At 39.5% G+C, this 13,375-nt stretch overlaps 1 protein-coding gene across 2 annotated transcripts in view; it reads right to left on the reverse strand.

The window, feature by feature from the left end:
• The window catches only part of chrm3a (cholinergic receptor, muscarinic 3a), a 69,670-nt gene that overhangs the window by 33,386 nt on the left and 22,909 nt on the right, over positions 1 to 13,375 (reverse strand). For both annotated transcript variants that reach the window (XM_029450544.1, XM_029450545.1), the window contains exon 2: positions 13,048 to 13,162. The gene's annotated coding sequence lies outside the window, so the exon portion shown is untranslated. The remainder of the gene's footprint in view (positions 1 to 13,047; positions 13,163 to 13,375) is intronic.

The raw sequence follows: 13,375 nt of genomic DNA on the forward strand, positions 1-13,375 counted from the left end.
GTGAAAATTAGGATTTCACCAAAGATGATTTAAGAAAATGATGGCAGAGGAATATAAAGAAAGTAATTGTTAGTGGCGGCACCACTAACAATTACTTTCATTGTTGATTCATCTGCCTGTTATTGACTTGGTTCATCAATTAATGTTTGGTCTATAAAATGTCCAATGAAAAATGGCCATTTCAATTTCCAAAATCACAAAAGGCTGTCTTCAGATTGTTGTTTTCTTCCCAACTAACTAGTTAACTAAGTTACTAGTCTCTAAACCCCAAAGATATTCAGTTTACTGTCAGATAAGACAAAACAAACACCTTGAGGAGCTTGCTTTTTGCTTGAAAAATGACTTGAATTATTGTTTTTATGTTCTTGACTAATTGATTTATCATTTCAGCTCTACTCTTGATAAGTGTTTGTGTCACCATCTGCTCGTTCTTTGGTGTCCTGTTTTATTTTGAAGTGTTCACTCCCCCTTGTTATATGTCTAGTTGTACTTCCTGTCTGTGTGTTTACCCTCCCCTTCTGATTGTTAATGTGTTCCTCCTGTGTCCATTTACTCTGCCCTTGTGTTTTTGCCTTTCTCCCCCAGCTGTGTCTTGTTCCCTTGTTTGGTGTCTGTGTATTTATCCCTGTCTTCCCCAGTGTGTTTTGTCGGATTGTCATAGATGTTACGTCGCGTTCTGCTCGTGCTGTTGCGTGTGTTCTGGTCTACCCCTGATTGGTTTGTGTTTTTGTTACTTTGTATTTTAGATTTCGGCTTTGCTTTAATAAAGCTCGCCTTTGTTATTATCCTTGTCTGTTGTACTGCATTTGGGACCTCAGCCTTTCCACTGCGTGACAGGTTGGTTAATAAAATCCAAAATATGTTGCCATGAAGAAGTTCTGCTTATTATTTGCAACATTGCAGACAATGCAACCTGCTACACATACAGATATTAGGAGATACATGTCACACTATAAACAGTATGGGAAAACCTTGGATGACAAAATATGTATTGTCTTATCAGCCGCCCCTTTCCATCACAGCAATGCATCAAATTGTCAAAAATATGTCACTGTCAGAATCAGCAAACCAGATTTTTTTGAAATCCAGCTTTTACAAATCATAATATAAATTCATGCACATAAACAATACTTGCCGAGCACAGCAGAGGGTAAAATATGTTGCACACTGCAGAACCCAGCACCTCCATCTTCAATAACTCAATTTCATATTTTCCAAAACTCACTGGCAAATTACTGGCATTCCAATTACTTATCATAAGATCTCGTCTTTACTGCAAATGAAAAGTGAAAATTGTTTATTTTCCTGCTGCGGGCTATGATGCAAAATAGAGAAATTCTCGCTCTGAAAGTCTTATCAATGTTTGGAGACAGAGGGAAAGATGCTCAGCATGTGTGATCACTCATGCACCCACACACATAGCGGGTACCTCATAAAGTAAGGCAGCTTAAGAGCCTATAGCAGCTCAGGCATAACATTTCCCATGAATACAGTTTGGAGAGGAGGGAGGTAATGAGTCAAATTACTTTGCTAAATGGAGGGGCCTGGTGCTCTGGAGTATAACACTGCACATGTGACCTCAGGGGGCACTGCACTTTACTCGGTTCTCTTTCTCTCTGCTGACGGGCAGGATTCACAGGATGTTATCGACAAGGTTAAACAGGGTCTATCGCTGACCGGTGGAGGAGGAATTAGTCTCAAATGTCACATAAATATGCAAGCTGAATTACCAAGGTCCATCCATAAATACATGAGTACAATTGTATATATATATTATATATAGAAGACAATCAGTTTGCTTGATATTAAGTATATATGTGAGCATTGGGAGAAAAAGTTGCACCAATTACTTTCCAAAGTTACATAACATAATTACCCAGAAATGTTAAAACATTATTTCCATTGATGAGCTGATTGAGAAGACAAAAGACAGACAGGGATAGAAGCCAGACTGGGGAATAGATAATTGAGAGCATTAACTTCATTGGACCTAAGCTGATGTAACGGGGGGAGTAATGCAATCATTGGCTTTCTGTAAAGTTGAATGCTCTGTGGGTCTGATTTAAACAGCCACATTAGTGTTTTAAACACAGTTGGACAAGATGGATGGAATCTTAAACATGCAAGTTAATTGCCGTTAGCCATAAGGACAGATGATTCATCAACATAGATATAGATAACATGACACAGTGGGCGGTGGAGTAATATATAGGATACCAAAATCAATCACCTTGAGTCTCAAGCATGTTTCAAATTCAGACTAAATTGTGTGTGTGAGAGAGACGGAGAGAGTGAATCATGTCCGTCACGAAAGCTAAATAATGACTAATGGCAAATGACTTAAAATATTGAGCTTTAAAGGACATACATGAGAAGAGCTCTAGAAGTGATTATGTTAATGAGAGCACATTCACTCTCTCGGCTGCTTCAAAGTGAAGCCTACACAGGCGGATTGATATTCCTGCACGGAGCCCGACAAAGCAGAGAGGGCTGGAGGGTTAGTCGGAGGCCAGTCACACTCAATGCATGTGTGCCTAGTGTGTGTTCACATGTGTCCGTCTCTGTGTGTGTCTGCATTTTTTATTAGGGTCTGATCCAAATGCCTCCAGATGTTGGTGCCATTTGGTCCCCTGCCAATCAAAGGCCACAGCAGAATGCCAGTCCCTGAGAGCAATGGTTTACAGGCAGCTTACCTGTATCTCAGTATCACTCGGGTGCACACTGTGCTCTACGCCTGTAGCAGTCACACAAAGGGAACATTTTCCCAGAGTTAAAGCATCATTTATCAATTTGTGAGCGACAGGCACAAAATGTTCTTAAATAAATTGTGTTTAGTTATAAATATTTCAAATAAGATTAGTTTGAAATCAACTGCCAGGAGTAAAAACCGTAGTTTTAATACTTCTGATTTCAGTTCTGATTGATTTGCCGAAGTCGCAGTTCATTTCCAAATGACACATTTTAGGAAGACTACTTTGTACAGCTGTGATGAAAATGTGATGTTGTCTCTAGAAATCTGTGAAGCTACTGACACAAATATATTTGAATTGTCAACATGCCTGTGACCGAACGATCTGCTCTTACAGATTACGTCATTACTTGACATCCGAATTCTGTCCAGTACGTGCATCACTTTCTGTGAATGCCTCGTGCATCTGCACGTGATTTTAAATTTGATTAATTGGAATCCGTCACTGACGAGGTGACTAATGAGTGTAATGGCGATGACGACAACAATGAAAATCTGAAGGATTACAACATTACAAACAGATTGTTAAAAATATTTTTACAATACTAACAAAACATGAAAACATTCAAATTAAACCTTATCGAGCTTTTTCAATATGTGCTCCATATGTGTAGTATTAAGAGCAAGACACAGCATTATACATTTATCATCGCAGAGGTCAAGCAAGCGTTTGCAGAGATAATGGATTTTTAAAAGGACTGGCATGTTATTACATTAAGTGTCCACATGTTAGTCCCCTTTCACATGGTAGGTTAATGGACCAACAGAACATGGCAGCTGCTACTGGAGCCAGTTTTGTCCATACTTTATGACACCATTGATCCACTTTATCCAACAACAAAGGTGAGGCAAGAAAACAGGGAGGGGACGGAGAGAGACTGACGTCATCGTTGACATTTACACTCATCTTTGTTGCCCAGTGGATGTCTCCATTGATTGCAGCACATAAGACATATAGACGTACTGTACACATATTTTCTATTCTGGTAATTGCAAATAATATCTTGTCTGCAGACGTGCATCTTGATAGACAGCCTTTATCAACGTTCATCCATCCTGAAGAACTATTTTTGCTCCGTTATATTTTAAAGCATTGACTCAAAACCAGCAACAGATAAAAAGGCAACAGCGCAATAAACGACTTCAATGTATATGATGGAGAATCGCATCTGTTCCAATTGCATTGCTGATTCTGGCACAGATTAGCATAGCCTGTAAAGAATTGCTGATATCACTAAAACAGGCTATACTAATTAAAGCCAGAATCATCAATTCAGATCTTCGGGCACCTTGAGCCCTAACATTGGAAGCTAAAGTTGGAAGCAAATCAAATGTTAGCATTAGCATAAGCATAAGAAGGTGAGTAAATGAATGGGAGAAAAGTTAAATTTGACAAATCATTACATATTACACAAACAATCTTATTTTCTGTCCTGTTAAGTGGAAAAGTAAAGTAAACTGTTTTTGCTTGCACATCTGTCAAGCTGAGTATTGGACATAATTCCAGTTTGCAAATCCCTTTTCCCACTGTGAGGGGCGAACCTGCACAAAAAAGACAAAAGAAATGTCTAATTCTCAAAACACCCAAGAGTGAAATTAACCCTGAATTGCGCTCCCAAGCAATTAAGAGCTCCCGTGCTATTGCACATATTTAAATGAGGTAATATGCATACATTTGGTGCAAAATTGACCCCTAGCTATGCAAATTGGTCTTATTACAAAAACAGTCCAATTCACAAAATCAGCGCTAATAGCCACAAGCAGATACAGTGAAATTATTAGGGTCCTTAGAGAGTAAGTGGCAATTGAAGCGCATGTATAAGGGCTGTTACGGCTGATCATGGCAGCATTGAATAATATTCTTTATCTTCCGTTTCATATGCATGAAGGGGAAGGAGTGCATTTAAAAACAGCACCAGCACTGACGGACTGGGATATTAATCCCCAAATACGTTTTATAAATCATTTGCCTGAAGTTTTCAAGAATGCCTCTGCACCTTGTCGGTCAGGGCCGGTAGCTCGCAGTCTAACATTTTATTTTTTTCTTTCTCTCTGCCATTGTTCTGCTTACTGTGTTCTTGTCACAAAGGCGATATTTATACTTTGCCACATGGATAATTGCAATCAAAAGGCAAAAAAAAGGGGACATTGCACTCAGGTGCAAAAAAACTTTATGATAGTGTTTGTGCTGTAATATTGTTACCTCAAAATCTTTTGTGAATTGGATTTTGAGACAGGGCAGATAGTGGTTGCAAGTGATTCAATTCAATTCATGGTGCTGTCACCGACAGCAATCCATTCTTTGTAAATTCCCCCCTGAGTGTATAACACTGCAGTGCATTTCAGTTCAGAGCAGCACAGGAGCAGAGAAGGGGTCCACAGGACAGATGCCCCATCGTTCTATAAGCAGTCTTTATTAAACTGAGTGTGTACGTGTGAGTTATATCACACACAATGCCTCACACCAGGAGCAGTTCTCAATGACACTCTGCCTATAATGGATGGCCCCGTGAAAGAAAAAAATGAAGAGAGCATAAGAAAGGGAAAAAAAGGGAGTGGGGAGGTTGTGAGAGAGAGAGAGGAAGGTGCAAGACAGAAAACAAGTGGACGGAGAACTGCGTTTTGAGAGAAGGAAAATATACTTTCCGTTCTGTTTCAGCTCAGAAACAGGTTTAGCTAAAAAATATTGCAGAATTTCCCACATACAACAATGACAAGGAAAGACGATTCGAAACATGTTTTACTGGCTTATATGTCAGGAGGACGTCCTCTGTGTTTGGTTTGGTATGCTCTTTAAAGCCTTTGTGAATAAAACACCGAAGGGTACGTCTGTTTGTCAAAATTGTTCAACGAGAAATTAGCACTCAGCTCAGAAGTTACTGTCTATCTGTGGCTCAGCGAATGTGGAAGATGAAATAAGTCATCATGATAATGATACAGACCTAAGATACACCGCCATTATGACACATACCATATGATTAACGTTGGAAAAGAAAAATTCCCGAGGGGGTTGTTTATACCAAATAACTAAACTAGTATGACAAAATGCCTGAAATATGCTTCGTTTCCTTTTGAGGGTATTCTTATTTGGTCTTTTTCCACTGAATTAATAAAGATGCATGAATTATAAAAGGGAACTAAATACTTAAATACATCAAATATAAGTTGAAGGCCCTACTCATTTGTGTAGTTGAAGCTTACACATCTTGGTTAAGCTTTTAACATACGCATGTTAACATGCTCATAATGATAATGCTAGCATGCCAGTAATGATTACCCTGCTCACCATCTTAGTTAGCATGCTAACATTTGTTAATTAGCACTAAACACTAAGTACAGCTGAGATGTTAGGAATGCCACTAGTTTTGCAGTTATTTGGTCATAAACCAAAATAATGTAGACAAAAGGAGTTTGATGTGATGATGATTCATCCATGTGAGGCAGTGAATGTCTGTGTAACGGCATTTCACAACAGTTGTAGAGATATTTCAGTCCGGGATGAAGTGGTGGGACTAACGGAGCAGCACTGCCATCCCAGGAGCCACTACTATCCAATTTCTCGTGTTGCAAACTTTTATTTCCCTCAGTTTTATCGATCCAGCAGTGAAACAACAGCAATGTTATTCTTGATCAGAGAGAAGCAGAGAGATTGCAAATTAAACTCAAGACCTGGCTACAAATAGCTAAAGAAAATAAAAACTGAATAAAAGCCTAAAGAAATCATTGACTTTTTTATTTTGTATTCCTTCACATAATAAGCTGCTGCTTGTCTTTGTGCTGCCTTGTTGTTCCAGTCAATAACCTTTAGTGTAATGGAGTCATTCTGAGCTAATAACATTTCATTAGGTGTTCCAAATATACTAAGTTCTTGCCTTTAAATGGACTTCTTTAAAACATTTATTTCTGTATGTATTTGAGCGCTGTGCCGTAAAAAGTATTTAGTCATTTATCCTGCTTGTACTTAGCCAAACATATCATCACGCTGTTATTTAAAGAAGCTAGAAAATATACTGTAGGTATTTTTGATTCTGATTTGAACCGTGGTGTATTTTGGTTTGACTATTTCATCTTAAAATCGACAGCTAGATCCATGATATCCAACAGATAGCGATGTGTAGCAGGTAGACTTTTAAATTCCTGGAGGGTCTCAAGAGAAGGAATAGCCATATAGGATGTATTAAATATTGCAACCATGTACAGAGGTTAGACTACAGCGCTGTTTCCACCAATGCATTCCAAGACTGCAGAAAAACATGTCTACAGGTTGACTGAAGAGCTGTATGAATCGAAAGCCACCACATAAAAATATATTTATGCCACAGGAGAAAAGTTGGAGAGATACATCTGGACACTGTCTCCAGCAGGTATGGGACTGTGTGTTCTGGCAGCTGAAGTAAGAAGGATAATAAAACAAGGGAATTTTGTGGCGGGAGGGAAAGGAAAAAAAAGAGAAGGGAGGTGAGGGGAAAAGTAAAGTAGTGTAAAGTATTGTCGCACATATAGGTATTTTTCACATTTTTCAACCCTTTTAGCGAATAATAATATAAGGAAATGTAAAAATCACAAAATAAAAGTGGGTGTTGGGTGTGGAAAAGGGTGTTACGACAGAGAGTCTCACTTCCATGTACCAAAACGTCCCCTGACACAAACAGCATTTAACCTGCAAACGAAAGCTATAACCGTATTCACAGTGAAGACCTGGCAAAGCAGAAACTGCAGAGAACAAAAAAGAAACGCCTCCAGCATTAGAGCTTGGAAAAACACTTACGATGATGTTATGATGCGGCTGTAATGAGAAAGATCATCAGGAGATAAGGATGAAGACAGTTAAAGGCTGCGGAGGGCATACAGTTTATATACCGTGCCTCACGATTTCTAACATAAAGGTGTGGTGATAAAGTCGGTACGTTTTCTTCGGCTAATGCAGTCATAGGTAATATAGAAGAAATGTCAAAGCTGCAGATGTTGGAAAGGTTACATCAACAGGTACATCAAAAGATATATAGGAGTAGTGCTGAGCGTAGCGCGAGCGAAAACTCAATCACAGAAAAGAAAGATGGTTGTGGAGCAAACATATTGACAGAGAGAGGCAGCAATTTGAGCCAAAGCTGCCTCTGGACAAAGCAGTCAGCTGGTGAAGTGCAGGAAAGGGACTTGGCTAAAGGTTTAGTGCAATATGGAAGGAAACCCCCCCCCCCCCCCCCCCCATACTCAGTGGATGAGTGAGTGAGGGTGAGAAAAGACAAGAGAATACTGGGGACATTTTAAAACACAAGACGCAATAAAACAAGGTCACAAGGTCTTTGATATTTTAAATTGGTTAACAATAGAAATGACTTAATGTATCACTGTCTATTGCATCCTTTAGTGAGAATGACACAGCATTGAGTCTCGACATGACAGCACCTCTAGGCTCTGACTCCAGAGTAAAGAGTCACCAGACACGATATCTGTGGCTCTGCAGTGTTGCAGCTGTGGTACTTTCCCTTTCCTTCATTTCTTCATTCTGTCCCCGGAGGCTTCACCTTAAACCCACAGGACAGCTCCATCTCAATTTGGGAAATTCACCACAGTCCACTAAAGCAAATAATACATATATAAACAGCGTTACAGTAAATAATGGACAGGAAAACACAGATGTCTTTTCACATTGTACTGTGTCCAAAAAAGCAAAAGGTGAGTTTTCATTGACTAAGATAAGACTGAAATACAGAGACAAAATTCAACCAAAACAGGATGAGGGTGACTAAACATGATAAAAACTAACAAGGACATTTGACTAAATCAAAAAATTAGTTGACAAATTCACATATGCTGTAAATCTCAGTCATGTCCCGCCTGTGATATACAGTATGCAATTTACACCATGCAACAAGTGAACACATTACTGTTCACAAGAATGAAATGTCACACGCGATCAGCAACATCATCAAATAGTCCCCTAGCTAATTAGGAATTTACTAACAGCTGTATAACGGCTGATTTAAATCCGATCCTTTATTCACTGTGCAGCTGTCACAATATTGCATTGTGCTCTGATAAAACACTAACTATTGCAAAAATACAGCTTGATTAATGAACAAGAGGATGACTAATAATAAAATACTGTAAAGCAGCCAACGGTTTCCATGAATACGTAAAGACACACTAACAACAAAGAGGTTTAAAGAAAAGTCACCTTGTATCTATTTCACATTTTGCTTCTCAAGTGCTGCAATTGGTTAAAAAACAATTATGGACATCCTGTCCCAACAGATCCAAGCTCTATATTTAAAGTTTCATACAGAGCAACGTTTTCTTATTTTTTTTACATGATTAACAAGTGTTGAGTAAGTGTAAAAGCATGTAGGGGAAGCATGTTGAAATAAAGTGCAGAATACAATCTGTGAAACATTCCTCAGCAGTTTTGCATTCACATAATTTAGTATTCAGTGTGCCGCTGTGTAACATAAATATAAAAATATTAACTCAGATACTAAATATTTAATGTCTTGGATCAGGATCTGGGCCAAAAAAACATGATTACCATTCCTAGAAAACACACACTATTGACAACCGCTCACACACGTTTAGCTGAAATTGAAAAAGTATTAATGAAGACTGAGATACTAAGTTTTCACCGCTTGAGAGTTTTTAAGGAGATGGAAAACAAACATTGCAGTGTTTTGAAAAACTCTAATCCTGCTATAGTTTTATCAAAACCCAGTGCGGAAGGTGAAGAACGTGAAGCGTGTGTGTGTCTGTGTGTGCATCTATGTGGACTTGTTATATCAGAGATTTCCTAACTTAGTCGAGGATTATTCTGTAATTGCAAGTATGCGCCCCTGAGAACTGCAGCTGAATACTTAATGGGTTTTTATAATGTTTGAAGTATTATAATGCAGAAGTCTGCTGCCTAATGAAGTTCCACTGGACTGGTTTCTTCACAATAACTCACCTTTTGTGCTCAGAAGCACATTATCAGTTCGATTTTGACAGACAGTGTTAGGATATTCTGACAGAGACTGACGGAATATCACAGTTTGTGGCTTTCAAATGCAAAGAAATGGTGAACAAGTAAGATTCCAGACAGATTGATGCATTTTGCATCTATGCAAGAATTAAGAGTAGCTTCTATAGATCTGTATGAGTTTACAGCGACAACTTTTCAATGATGAGAAATGTCATGTTTCTTTAATATCAATATACTTGTGAGATGAGAAGATTTCCCACAGTGATGAACAAAATTCCGCATTTCCAACCTTGATTCAATGATTACCATCTGCCACTGTTGTGAAATTCCTAATACAATCTATCAATGTAACCAATGAAACAGATAAGTAAGAAGAAGCGTCGGACAGACAGGTAATCAAATTCCAAGAAATTATGTGACAGAAATGGTTTATCTGTGCCTTCTTACACTCAGACGCCCAAATGTGCTCAACCATATCTCATGTACAGCCATGTCTGGGCCTTCTGCGACTGAGAAGCTAAATTAAATACTCGCTGAATTCTATCCAACGCACGAATGCTTTTAACCAGCCCTGCTGTTGGACACTCACTCAGATACACTGGGTGACAATCTGTAAACCCACTGAACTCTGTATGGAGTATTTACACTGTACATATGCCCCATGTTCTTCCATGACAAATGAGCCTTGCCTTTTACCAGTTAATATAAATTATAATTTTCTTTATGTTTGCTTGATTTGAATGTTTTTTTGTGGTCAGTTTCACTTACATAGATTGCATTGATTATAGCCTGTAGCCGGTTCTCTACTCTCATATGAATGCAAGTCTGCTATCAATCATTGCTTCGGTGCAAATTTGATTTCCATAAAGAAGCATTCTCGCCAAAGGCTACTTCATTTAATAGTAACTTTTCAGATGAGTAATACTGCATTTTATCACAGGAACAAGCTTTGCCGCAAGATGCACCGTGTAGATAGCACTATTACACAAACTCAGCGATGTGTCTGTTACGCTCAGGACTTGTGTTGCTTTCAAACAAAGTTATAGATTTATACCTCTCTCCATTTGTTGTTGTCATCTGCAAAGAGCAGCGATGAGATCCTCAGGCCACCGAACTGCAACCCCTCTCCTCCACGACTACGCCTCGATATCCTGTCCATGAAAATCACGAACAGGATTGGTGATAAAGCGCAGCCCTGGCGGAGGCCAACATTCACTGGGAACGAGTCCGACTTACTGCCGAGTATCCGGACACAACTCTCGCTTTGGGCGTACAGGGATTGGATGGCCCTCAGAAGTGACCCCCTCACCCCATACTCCCGCAGCACCTCCCACAGTATCACCCGGGGGACCCGGTCATACGCCTTCTTCAGATCCACAAAACACATGTAGACCGGATGGGCGTACTCCCAGGCCCCCTCCAGGATCCTTGCGAGAGTGAAGAGTTGGTCCGTTGTTCCACGACCAGGACGGAATCCGCATTGTTCCTCTTCAATCAGAGGTTCGACTACCGGCCGAACCCTCCTTTCCAGCACCTTGGAGTAGACTTTACCGGGGAGGCTGAAGTGTGATACCCCTGTAGTAGGCACACACTCTCTGGTCCCCCTTTTTAAATAGGGGAACCACCACCCTGGTCTGCCACCCCCTATGCACTGTCCCAGACTTCCACGCAATGTTGACGAGGCGTGTCAACCAAGACAGCCCCTCAACAAGTGGCAATTCAGTCCGAACAACCACAATGCCAACTTCTCCGATCTGGCTCCAACACACACGCCTGTCCCCCTCCTGCTGTGATAATACATTGCCTTCAACATCATTTCTGACGTTCTTATTTGAAATCAAACCACTTGTTTCAATCAAATCACAAACGTGATAATGCAGCACGTCTAACATTATGACAAACTCTTTATTTTTCTGGGCCCCTGGCATATTATTACAGTAATAGTAGTAGTAGTAGTAGTAGTAGTAGTAGTAGTAGTAGTAGTAGTAGTAGTAGTAGTAGTAGTAGTAGTAGTAGTAGGCTGGGTGTTTTGGTATTGTGGTTGTTGTCAGGCTATTATCATTAATATGTTTGTTTATTTTTTGTTTTCGCCGTGCGCAGTGCGCTGATATTTACTTTCCACAGGTAATAAGTTACAGATGGTTAGCACCCGCCACTGAGGGCTGCTTCCCTATATGGGCCTTTGCTTATGCTAATAACAAACTGCCTGGAATGTGCATCCAAATTAAGATCGAACATGATTCTCCAACGTTTTTACATGGGGACTTACACTTTAGTGGTGTACACTGGTATCAAGGATGAGACACAGGTTTTCTCTTTTTTCAGATTTAACAATAAGAATAAGTCTGGTGAGGTTTAATATTTTTCTTATTGTCAACAAAGCCCAACAATGAATTTATCCCGCTAATAGGTAGTGCCTGTGTAGCCGAACCGTGATATATATTATTCCTCTCTGCCGTAGACCTCCGATGTTGCTTAAAAACTATTAAAAACACATTAGTGAGCCACACTGTTGCACTGGTTGATATGTTCCCTAATTATGATGAATATGTACATTGTACATCTATTTTGAATCAGCTGCCATAACTACACATTAGAGCACCAAGTGTGTATTCTTCCGCAGATGAAAATAGTTCCACACAAATACATCATTTACTCTTAAAGTAAAGTGTACTACAAGCTATAGTGCCCACTTAGTGTAGGGAAAAACTGAGCCTTTTTCAAAAATAAAATCTTAAATAAACTCTTCAATAGGAACGAATGGGGGTTGGGGCTGATAGGGTAGGGTATATAGAAAGTATTGAGAGATGGGAAATAACATTTTCTGTTGTTGTTTTTTTGTATTTTTAATGGGATTTGTTGACTAATTTTTTCAGATAATAGAATTGACACAATATTGAAACAATTGTGCATTTGGGACATGGACTACATTTGGTAAATAACAGTTATATAGCCCTTTTCTTCCTTTAACAGAGAGGACGTGCCATCATGAAACACATGCAAGGAGACAATTTAAGTCTTTAATAACAAAACATAACAAACCCCCTTAATTAGGAAGTAAAGATGTATTGTTGTTTTTTAAGCTTGAAGGGTTATCAACATTTTGGGTAAAATGGCAACTCTTAAGAGTGAGTGATTCAGGGAGGAAAAAAAAGAATACATTTCATGTTGAACTTTTTCCCTTCAAAGACATTAGATAATATGTTCTGTTTTATAGGACTCTAAAATGTCTACTGTATCATGAACACTAGCAAATGGCTTGGAGCTGCACATCCTGCCAAATGTTGACAGAGGGGGAAGATGGTGTCATTTGTGAATACAAGGGATTCTCTGACTCTTAACTCACCAAATGTTTTGGGGAGGTGAAGTGTCTGGAGGTCACCTTTCAGCGCAGTGCCTTTTGGTGTCCATGCTGTCTACTGGTGCTGCGCGATTATCCTCCTCCGGCCGGATCATGGCGTCTGCGAGACAGACAGGGAGCAAGGGGCAGACGGAGAAAGAAAGGAAAGGAGAGAATGTGTTTAAGAGGATGAGTCCAAATTAGGAAGTCTAACACCTACAGCTCACTAACCTTTTTAGAATTTTGAGGTGGTAGGCAAGCTTTAACAGGTGGGAAAAACGACTTCTCACTCTCTCCACAAAACATACATTTTGCCTCTCAAAGTAGAGCCAGA

This window comes from Cottoperca gobio, chromosome 15 (assembly GCF_900634415.1).
Source record: "Cottoperca gobio chromosome 15, fCotGob3.1, whole genome shotgun sequence".
Classification (NCBI taxonomy): domain Eukaryota; kingdom Metazoa; phylum Chordata; class Actinopteri; order Perciformes; family Bovichtidae; genus Cottoperca; species Cottoperca gobio.